This window comes from Dipodomys merriami, unplaced genomic scaffold (assembly GCF_024711535.1).
Source record: "Dipodomys merriami isolate MVZ:Mamm:240054 unplaced genomic scaffold, mDipMer1.0.p SCAF_3, whole genome shotgun sequence".
Lineage (NCBI taxonomy): Eukaryota > Metazoa > Chordata > Mammalia > Rodentia > Heteromyidae > Dipodomys > Dipodomys merriami.
In genome coordinates this window covers 63782348-63793806 of record NW_027204492.1, presented here as the reverse complement: position 1 = coordinate 63793806, position 11459 = coordinate 63782348, and the positions used below count along the sequence as shown (strand labels likewise).

At 36.2% G+C, this 11459-nt stretch overlaps 1 protein-coding gene across 2 annotated transcripts in view; it reads right to left on the bottom strand.

Moving 5' to 3' along the window:
- Window positions 1–213: 213 nt before the first annotated feature.
- Window positions 214–11459, bottom strand: part of Zdhhc15 (zinc finger DHHC-type palmitoyltransferase 15) — a 101266-nt gene continuing 90020 nt past the window's right edge. For both annotated transcript variants that reach the window (XM_070040179.1, XM_070040180.1), the window contains one exon: window positions 214–4519. The gene's annotated coding sequence lies outside the window, so the exon portion shown is untranslated. The remainder of the gene's footprint in view (window positions 4520–11459) is intronic.

Below are 11459 nucleotides of genomic sequence, written 5' to 3'. Positions count from 1 at the left end.
GGAATCCTGCACATGTGGGTGGGAGTGTTCAGAAGATGAGATATTTCAGGGGATACCACATACCAGTCAAGGTTGGAGTGAATAAACTCCACTCTACCCCATGAAATGAGATGTATAGAAACTTGCTTCAGAATGAGCTGAAACTTTAGCCTTTATCAATGTTGTTTCACAAGATCATAACAGAACAAAGAAACCACCATTTTTATGCATATACTTTTAATAAAGGACATAGGAAGATAAAAGCTGGCCAGCATTTGTCAGTATTTCTGCAGCAAGACACAGAGTTTTAAGAATACTACAGACAATCACTTTGAGCAGATTGATGGAAAAAAGGATTTGTTGCAAATTGGCAACTTGAGCTTAACTGCTGAGGTCCCCAGTGTCTTTCTTTTTCTGGCTCTCCAACACATTTCATATATTACTAACACCCAGTCCCAGCTTTCCTGCTGCATTCCTTGCTGATTTAGCCAGCAGGGTGAAAGCAATTATTCGTTGAATGCATCTTATCTCTCTCTTTTTTTGACTTTAACACTATTGCCTACGAAGAATCTTTTTCCTGACTGTTTTAACTCATTTTGTGGATGGCTGTCTACAAGGCTGCTCCAAAGAATACACATTTAATGATTTTTGAACACCGTGCAGGACACAGGCCTAGCCCTTTTGGGAAAGTAATTCACGGATTGCATGCTATTACAAGCCACCCATTCATTTTAGTATTTTATGTAACACCCACATGCAAAAGGCTGCAATATAATATAGTACCTGACAGCTAAGGCAGATGGACCATACATTGTCAACCATTTCCTATTGATTGGATGGAACTCATGAATTTTCTGAGAACATGAGACTTGTGGAAGGGTCTGACAATCTTCTTACATGGCCTCTGTCCCTCTACACAGTATATATCTTTTGCATCAACTGAGTCTCGTTAGCCACTCTGACAGCAGAAATTTTAGAATGTATAAATGGAATGTTCTCTGCTTGCTGTGACTATTGAACTTTTTTTTTTTTTTAAGAAGAGAGAGAATCATGTCTCTATATTTGGTGTGATGACTTGGCAGCCAGCTTTGGGAAGAGAGAGAGAGAGAGAGAGAGAGAGAGAGAGAGAGAGAGTGTGTGTGTGTGTGTGTGTGTGTGTGTGTGTGTGTGTCCTCATGTGCACTTGCACAGGTATATGTGATGAGAGGTCAAAGGGCTGGACTTGGTTATATTCCTGTGAATTAAGGCCTTATTCAATTTGAGGTGCACACTACAGCAATGCATAGTCAATATTTGTTTTTTCAGTTGTGGGACTTGAACTCCAGGCCTGACCTCTTCAGCTTAAGGCTAGCGTTCTACAATGTGAGCCACAGCACCACTTCTGGTTTTCTGGTGGTTTATTGCAGATAAGAGTCTCACAGACTTTCCTGCCTGGGCTGGCTTTGAACCACAATCCTCAGATCTCAGCCTACTGAGTAGCTAGGATTATAGATTATATGAACCACCAGTGCCCACTAGTTAATATTCTTAAAACATACTTGCTGGGCTTGTGCTTAAACCTCCTTCCACTTCAATGTCTTTACTTTGTGCAACTTGGCATGAACATGGTGAAATACATGCTTTTCATTGGTGAAAAACAGCCCCGAAATTGGGCTCTATGCATGCCATAACAAATTATAGCACTGGCTGATGCCATATAATGTGGAACATTTGTATCACCTGGGGTTAATGAAGGGGTTAAAGAGGCACCTATTGTATTAGAAAATGAGAGTTGTATAAATTGCATACTTCAAGATTTTGGACTCAGAGGGACTTTGGAGATGTCATCCTGTCCCAATTGCTGTCAGTACTCTAAGTTATGCCATGGTAATTCTAGTACTAGGAAGCCATATCACTCCACAAGTTTAGTGGATGTAGCAACGGAACTACATCTCTGTGCTTTTGGAGAGCACTTCATCTCTTTTACCTTTGCCATGGGAAAAAATAATCTGTCTTTTCCCAAGGATATTGTTGGAACAAACAGAAGAACATTTAACAAAATACTCTAGACTTGGTAAGGAAAAATAAAAAAGATCAGTAGTGAGAATATGGAAGAACGAATGGAGCATATTAGTTTGCTTAGAAATACTGCTATGGTTAAACTTTTCATTCCAGTCCTGCAATTAAAGACATATAAGAGCACTAGGAGTTACATAGCACCTTTCAGCTGTAGGATCTTAACAATAAGTATCTCTATTTTGCACTTAGGAAGAAGAGTACCAAAATTTGGGGGAATGAGATCCCACAGGGGTTGTTAGGCAAGGCTCCAGGGAAAAGGAAGCAAAGGAGCCAGGGCAGGGGGTGCCAGTCTTACTGTCTTCTTGACCCATAATCAGGTACAATAGTCAAAACTCAAATGATCAAGGGGTAGGGATATTATCAGTCTGGAAACTTGTGGGCTCAAAGTACTCATAGAGAAACAGAGTTTTTCTCCAAGCTCCCAGGTGCAAGCCTGATTTATTTGGTCATTTATAGACAGCACAAGTCTATAAGATTCTGAACAATCACCTTTGCAATACAGCTCCCCTGAGTCTCTCTTTCTAGGGGGTTCCCTGTAGTTTTCTGACACTGTCATTTGTGACCTGATTTCCATCAGAGCTGAATGCTGGTGCACGGTATGCATCAGAGAAGTTCTCGATGCCTTCCTGATTGTAGCAGCTGTTCTACCTGAATACTTGGCAGATGATGGGTGGGAAAGGGGAAGACCTGAGCCCCACTGGCTGTGGAGTAAGGAATGTACCCCCATTTAGAAGATGGTACATTTTAATAGGAATAGATGGCAAAGCTTGTCCATTATAAAACCATGTAGATGGCCAAATAAACTTTCAAGGGAAACCTAAACAAGAGACGTGTGTTAAAAGATGAATGGAAGAGGAAAATCATATTCCCATCTGAACAAGTAAGATTTCATCATGAAATCCAATGTGCATAGTCTTCTGGACTGTTCCTCAGCTTTTGACTTTGAGAAACTGTCCCTGTCCCCTGTCCTTATTAGATTTAGGCATGTCTACTCTTTTCTTATGAGAAACATGCTGACCATAATACATTTACTTTACGTTAAATGCCTCATGTTGGTCAGAATTACCTAAGGGGCCCAAATGAAGGTTTTGCTATTGTTTTAAGTACCTGGATTGCTTACCATCTTAGTTGTACTGGAGCCCCAACACTGATTTATTTGTGGCAAGAAATTCATTTTTGCTCCAAGAGATTTTTTTGGAGAATAATTAGTAAACCTAACCATCCCTCTAGCAGCTCAATTCTTTGATATCTGTAAAATGTCTCTAACTCCCACTGATCTCTGTCAAGAGTGCCAGCAGCTGGGCACTAGAGTCCTGGTTGAAAAATGAAAAGCATCAATACTGTTAGGTATTATTACTATAAAGAAGCAGCATTAGTGTCCATACTCATTGATTCAGGCACTAGGATTGAAAGAAAGGCTGATTATAAATAAATGGGGAAATGGATATAAACTATCTTAATGGCTGAGCTACCACTGAAGCTTAAAAAAGAACTTGCATTAATGTTCAGTTTTCACTATCTGTACATTAACCCCTGCGGGGAAACAGAGATCATTCATTAGCTGATCCTCAGTCTAATGTCAGTTGTGAAACTTTACCCTTTTTTAACAGTATTGTAATTAAACCTGAAAATCACCTTTAAATGCCTTTACAAAAGTGATGGTCCAATAACTTAGGTTTATTACTATAAACCTTTAATCCTGAAAGTAATTTATAAAGGCAAAAATAAAGCTAGATAGTCCAGAAATAAATCATGATGAGTAAGGAGGAAATCTGGTCTAATCAGGTCTTTTCTATTAGCTATGGTGTGTTCAGGAATGTCGATGGCAGAGAACAGGGTTTACATAACTGCTGTTCACTTCTCAGTTGGAGGACTTTGATCATAGTGATTTGAATGTACTTCTCAACTTTTAGATACTTGGTACAAGGATAGTTCAAAGCTCAGCAAATATCTAAATTGCTATTTGGGAAAGCATGATTAAATAAAAGCTGCCATTTGTTTCAACCTTGATTTTCATGACATTACAGCAGAATGTTGGATAGCGATGCTGCACATATACATGTTTATGAATGCACATGCACACAAGCAGCAAATATACACTGATTCTCCTCAATACCTAATAGACCCTGCAGATATGACTAATAGTCTTTCAAGGGGAACTAAAGACCCCCCCCCTCCAAGGTAGTCTTCTGAGTTCCCTTTTACCTGACAGGATGAATGTAAAGATAGACATTTTACACTTAGGCTTTTCATGGATTGGTGCGGGCAAGAATGGAAAAAAAAAAACTAACTTGAAGTAATTAATGCCAAACTGGGGTTCATTCAGTAAATTAATTTGTAACATCCTGAAACATCTGCACTGCAAGTATTAGATGGAATGCTTTCAAATTGTGAAGCAATCACTCCAACGTGGTGACTGATTTTGAGGATTAGAATGGTTCCCAACACTGAACTCTGAAAGCCTCATGGGAGATGGTGAGTCCTGGGAACAAAAAGAAGAAATTCACAGGTGAGGTGAACAGTTTTAACACTCACTTTACAATAATATGCAATTGTTAAAATGATGTCTATGACAATTATGGAACAGTATTGAAAATGTGCAAAGGGAAGAATGCAACTATATATACAATATGATAGTTACTTTTAGTCTCAAAGTCATATCTGGAAAAAAAGGTTGAGGAAATTCACTAACCTGTTTGGAAGTGATGGACTTGGGTAATTCGTTATTTTTTCTACTTTCAATGTATTTTTCCTGCATTTTCTTTAATAAATATATAATTGGATAATTAAAATATTTACTTTCGAAATCTACATGGAAATAACATGAAGCTATGAAACAATGTTTCTGAATTTGAATTCTAGCTTTGATACTTGTTATCTCAATGATTTTGGGCAAATCATGTCAATATACCTTAGTTTTCCAATCTGTAAAGCAGATGAAATAAAGTCTATATAAAAGGAATAGAATATAAGAAAGTACTCAGGTAGCTATTATTGGCACAAACTTTCTGAAAATCAATTCAGACCTATACATGGAGTCTTTGAAAAGCTCATAAATTGATACCAGTGGCTCATGCCTGTAATCCTAGTTATTCGAAAGGCTGAGATCTGAGGATCACGGTTCAAAGCCAGCCTGGGCAGAAAAGCCCTTGAGACTCTTTTCTCCAATTAACCATTGGAAAACTGGAATTGGAGCTGTGGCTCAAGTTGTAGAGCACTAGCCTTGAGGGCAAACTCTCAAAGACAGTGTCCAGGCTCTGAGTTCAAGCCCTAGGACCAACACACATGAACACACACACACACACACACACACACACACACACACACACACACACACACACACACACACACACACAAGTTCATAGTAGTAATTGTGCTTCTAGGATTCTATCCTTCCAAAGTGGTTTGAAATGAGGAAGGTACATCTATTCAATTATATTGCTCATAGCCTTTTTCATAATAGTGAAATCTACCTAAAATCTTAATGTTGGACAGCAGAGAAAAGTTAAATCGTTTTTTGACAAAACAGTAAAAATTTTGGTGTTACTGAAAAAAGCAGAATTTAAAACAGAACATAATATGTCAAAGTTTAAAAAATAGAGTCATAAAAATTTTGGAAAGTATCCTCAGGTGGTAGAATTATGAGTTATTTTCATTTTCTTCATAGTTGTTTTCTCTTTCACTGTTTTGAGTATGCTTCATATATTTCTTTTTGAGACAAAATTTTGCCTCACAGTCCAGGCTGGCCTTGAACATAGTCTTCCTTTCTCTCAGCTTCCTCAGTGCTGGGATTACAAGCTTATTAGAAGGTTTTAAAATTAATTCTGAAAGATATTATTATCATAGAATACTTGGAAGATCAAAAGAGATAAAGAAAAATAATGATGGAATATCTCACACACTGTTTTTCCTCTCCCTTCCTCGTCCATTCATCCAAGAAATAGTTACAGAATACTTACAAGTGCCAAGCCTGTTGCTAGGGGCTGTTACTAAAATGTGAACAAGAATGATGACCACCCTTAAGGAACTTACAATCCAGTGTAGAGAGAGAAGAGAAAATAAACAAGTACAACACAGAATGAAAGTACCTTGTAACAGTTTTAAGATAGTGCCCAGAGGAATTTAGCACTCAGTTGTGAGGATTAGTCAGTGGTACACAAATACATGATATATAAATCATATATATATATATATATATATATATATATATATATATATATATATTTATATTATCCAGCCAGGTGAAGGGGGCTGGGGTCAATGAATGGGAGGTTGTTGAGGAAGCATCCCAGTATGGAAAACAGGAGAGGCATGTTTTAGAGGCTAAAAGGAGAGTGTGGTTCAAACTTATGGGGATAGGACTGGTAGGAAACTTCAGATTTGAGAATAATTAAGATGAGGTTGGAGAGAGGAGTAGGTGCTGGATCATGAAAGGACTTGCAAAACACGTTAAGGAGTTGCACTACCCCAAGAAATGTAACATTATTCATTTTGGTTGCAATATGGAGACTGACTGGAAAAGGAGGACAAAATTGGAGACAGGGAGACCAGTTAAGAGGCTATTGAAGTAATACAACTGACGCATGACCATGGGTCATGGTAACTAGAATGAAATACATTGTTTGGCAATTAATTAGATGGAATATAGGTAGAAAGCAAAACAGAATATATGTACCAACATATCAATCAATCTATATGCAGACAGACAGTCGACAGGTAGACAGATAGCTCTAGGGACTGAACTCAGGGCCTATGTTCTTTTTTGTTCATTTTGAGGTGAACCTCCTATTTATGTTTTCCACATAGCTGAGATGACAGGCTTATGTTACTACTCCAAGCTTTTTACTAGTCAGGATAGGAAGATGGGGTCTCATGCACTTTTTTCCTAGGCTGGCCTTGAACTGCAATCCTCCCAATCTCCACGTCCCAAGTATATAGAATTACAACCACGAGCCACCATGCCTGACTACGAAGTGGATATTTTATTAGAGAACAGAAGTAAAATGCATTTGATAGTTCATTCAGGTCTAGAGCTTAGGAGACAGTTTGGGGCTGGAGATGCATACACTGTGGTTATCAGCATATATATACACTTATGTATACACATGTAGATATATTATATATACTATATATTATATATTATATTATATATTATATTAATTATTATATTATGTATATACAGAGAGATTCTTTGGGAATAGATTTATATGATGATCATTTTCATGTAGAACTCTAGCAGAGTTTGGGAAAGCACTGTTTCAAGGAGATTTCTGCTGGTAGACAGAGGCAAGTGGAAGAGTGTTTGCCTAACAATTCAAGACCCTGAGTTCAAACCCCAGTATAGGCACACACAAAATTGATAGACACATGAGAAAAGTCTTCTTTTCCTTTTAATTTTTTTGTATGCTAGTACTGGAGCTTGAATTCAGGTCCTGTGCACTATCCCTCAGATTTTTCAATCAAGGCTTGATTTTTCAATCAACACTTGAGCCACAGTTCCACTTCTGGCTTTTTGCTGGTTAATTAGATATAAGACTCACAGACTTTTCTTCCTGAGCTGGTTTGGAACTGTGATCCTCAGGTCTCAGCCTTCTGAGTAGCCAGGATTATAAGTGTGAGCCATCCACACTGGGCTAATTTTTTAATTACAGTCACTGCAGTCAAAATTAAATTTGATTTGGTGCACAGTTGTGTGAGTTTTCACAGTTGCATAGAATCTTGTAACTGTCATCACAGAGAAAATGCAGAGTTTTCCCTCATTCAGTACCCTGGCAACTGCTGAGGCTTCTTCTCTCTCGAGTTTTGACTTTTCCAAAATGTCATACAAACGGAATCATACACTATGCAGCCCATACTTTTTACTTGGCATAATGTGTCTGATATTCATCTATGTTGTTTCAAGTATTGATAGTTCATTCTTTCTTGTTGCCTAGCAGTACAGTTTGTTTATAGTGAGTATAGTGAGACTAAGTCCTCCAAATCCCAGCTAGAGTTAATTCCTTTTTGTAAGAAGTTACCATTTAACTATTGTATGTGCTAGACCAAGCAAAGCAAGCCATTCTTCCCAAAGTCAGATAGTGTTTGCCAGGACCAGCAGAATCACTGAGAAGGGCAAGATAGAGTAAGCATAAACATAGAATTTTCTAAGAGTTGCCTTCTGGTACTTGAGCTTGTAGTTACTTCTGCTGATATATATGTATAATATATATATAATACATATATGTGCATTATATATATATGGTGCTGTTTTTTGTTTGGAGGATTTATGTATTTATATGTTTATTTATTTAGTTCTAGTTAGTCCTGAGGCTTGAACTCAGGGGCCTGGGCGCTGTCCCTGAGCTTTTGTACTCAAAGCTGGCACTCTACCACTTGAGCCAAAGCTCCATTTCTGGGTTTTTTTGGTGGTTAATTGGAGATAAGAGTCTCATAGAGTTTTCTGTCCTGACTCTCTTCGAACCATGATCCTCAAATCTCAGCCTCCTAGGATTACAGGCATGAGCCACAGGCACCTAGCACTTCTGCTGTTTCGACACTAAGTGGTATTCTAAACTGAGATAAAGACTTAGAGACATACAAAATAGAACCCTAAAGGGTGGGGCTGTGACAACTTGGGTGTCTTTGGCTATATGCATTCCTTTGTATTCCACTGCTCTGTAAGAAACCCCTACTAAACTGGTTTTCCTCCCCAAGCTGACCGTGTATGTGTTATTCTTTGGGCTACTGGTACTATTCCAGTCTAGGGACACACTATTCTTTATGTCTCCCCAAGAAAGCCATGCAGTATCCATGATGTTTAACTTTGTAAGAAATTGCCAAACTGATTTTCTTTCTTTTTCTTTTTTGTCTGATTTTTCCATCTTTACTATTTTGCATTTCCAATTGAAATGTCCCAATTGTTCCACATCCTTGTTACCACTTGGTACTGTCACAGGTTTAAAATTTTTTTACCCATACTTGTATGGGTGTAATGGATTCTCTTTATCGTTTTAATTTACATTTTCATAATAGCCAGTGATTCTGTGCATCATTTTTGTGCTTATTTATCATTTGCATAGCTTCTTTGATGATATGTTCTTAAAAACCCTTTAGTTGTTTATATATTCAAGTTTAGTTGTTTATATATATATATATATATATATATGTCTTTCATCAGATATTTGACTTAGATATTTCTCCCCAAAGACCACAGAATGTATGATTCAATTTACATAAAATGTCAAGAGTAGGTAAATGCATAGTGATTGAAAGTAGATTAATGAGTTGGGCATGCTAGCATTTGGGAGCTGAGGCTAGAGGATTACAAGTTTGAGGCCAGCCTGGGCTACATAGTGAGAAACAACACCAAAAGAAAAGAAAACAAGAAAAAAAGTGATTAGTGATTGCCTAAGCATTGGAATGTGAGTAATGAGCAGTGACTGGAGATTTTATATGTGTGTGTGTGTGTGTGTGTATGTACGTATATACACAATATTTATATAGTACATATATACTTACATAAATATATATAAATATATATGGAGAAATTCTTTTGTGGAAAATAAAAATGTTCTATAATTGATTTTAGCTACAGCTGTGCAGACCTGTGAATATACTAAAATAAAAACCCACATTGTGACCAAATGATAGAATGTGTGAATTGTATTTCAATAAATGTACTTTCAAATTTAGGGCTGGGTAGATTGGTTATTGAGCAGAATATAGCTCAGGGGACAGAATGTAAGGGACTCTGGGTTCAATCTCTTGCACCAGAAATAATCAAATCAAATTGCATTCATATGATCTTTTCACATAACCCAATTAATTATTACTAACAATTATTCTTCCATATAATTATCATGGTTATGCAATATTTAATCACAATTCAATCACAAACTCTCATTGCTAGATATTTAGTTGGTTTAAATTTTGTGGTATTCTAAAAACTGATAGAATAGTTCTATAATAGAAGTTCTATAGCTATAGTTATATAGCTCTGATGTTTCATTAGGATACATTCTTAAAGTGGAATTAGTTATCAGGTAAAATTGTAAGAACATTTTAAGGCTTTTATAATGTCACCACATTGCTCTAAAAATGATGTATAGATTTAAACTTTTATCAGCAATGCATAAGAATATTTATTTCAATATGCCTTTGCCAACTGTAATTTGTAAAAATTGGCTGATTTAATAAACAAAATTGCTATTTTACATTATTTTAATTTGTATTTCTTTTCAGTGAAGTTGAACAATTTCATATTTACTCTTCATTTTAAGCTAATTTTATCCTTTGTGTCTCCACATCTTTTGCCCATTTTCTAGCTGCTGTGTTTTTCTTTGGCTTACTGATTTGCAAGGGCTTCCTAAATTAAGGATGTTAAATTTTGCATGCTGTATATCTTGTAAATGTTTTTTTTTTTTAATTTTACAGCATTGCTTTTTCATTTTGAAGAAAACATCATCTAGATCCGGCATTTTTGTGTAAAAATTATGGAAATAATTTCTTTTTATATACAAAAATTTGAGTCAAAATGAAAAAAGTTAGCATTTACTAATTCTAAGTTATAAACACTCAAGTATTTCAAAACTATGGGTCTTAAAGCAACAATAATGTAAGAAAAAACCCATATGGATATTCATTTTATTCTCCATCTTTTTTAAAATTAAGAACACTTTCAAAGGAAAATATGTATAAAGTATCAAATAGTTTGGACATGCATAATGTATCCAACTCTTTTTCTATTGATATATAGTCAAGTTGTTTTCACTTTGGAAATTTTAAACTTATCACTGTAGTGATAGACATTCAAAAGTCTTTGTCTTGATATGTCTTAAAATATTTTTCCTATTCTTCCCTCTTGTGTTCCCATAACTTCATTGTTCCCACAAAACTAATCAGCTAATTTATTTGGACAATGTGTTCTGGAAAAAGCATTACATAAAGGCAATTTTGCTTATACAGAGAGCATATAAAATGTATTTCATGCTTCAGTCTTCATTTAAGTTGTTTAAAAAAGGGGGGCTCATGGTCATATAAACTTCTTCTGCTTTGGAGGGTTCATAATATTTCCTAGCATATTAAAAACTATTATAACAAGTACTGTAGTAAAGGGCAAAGCCTTATGATCTGTTTAAAGAATCTAATGTCAGATCAGGTCAAAGGGCTATTACAACCTCCTATTGATGAGTCATAAAACCCAGTAACACATGGAAAGCCTGACAATTCCTACACAAACGACAATGCTCTAATTTTGTTTGTAAAGTGTTTCCTTTAAATTTTTTTCTCTAGATAACTTTTTTCCTTTAATACCTGTTAGCATGTCAAAATACTAGTAGTTCATGGAATAGCCTTAGCAAAATGCTAAAAAAGAAATGAGAGAGGTAAGCACCACAAATGATTTTATTCTAGGTATCACTAGCATACAAACTGTTTTCTTACCT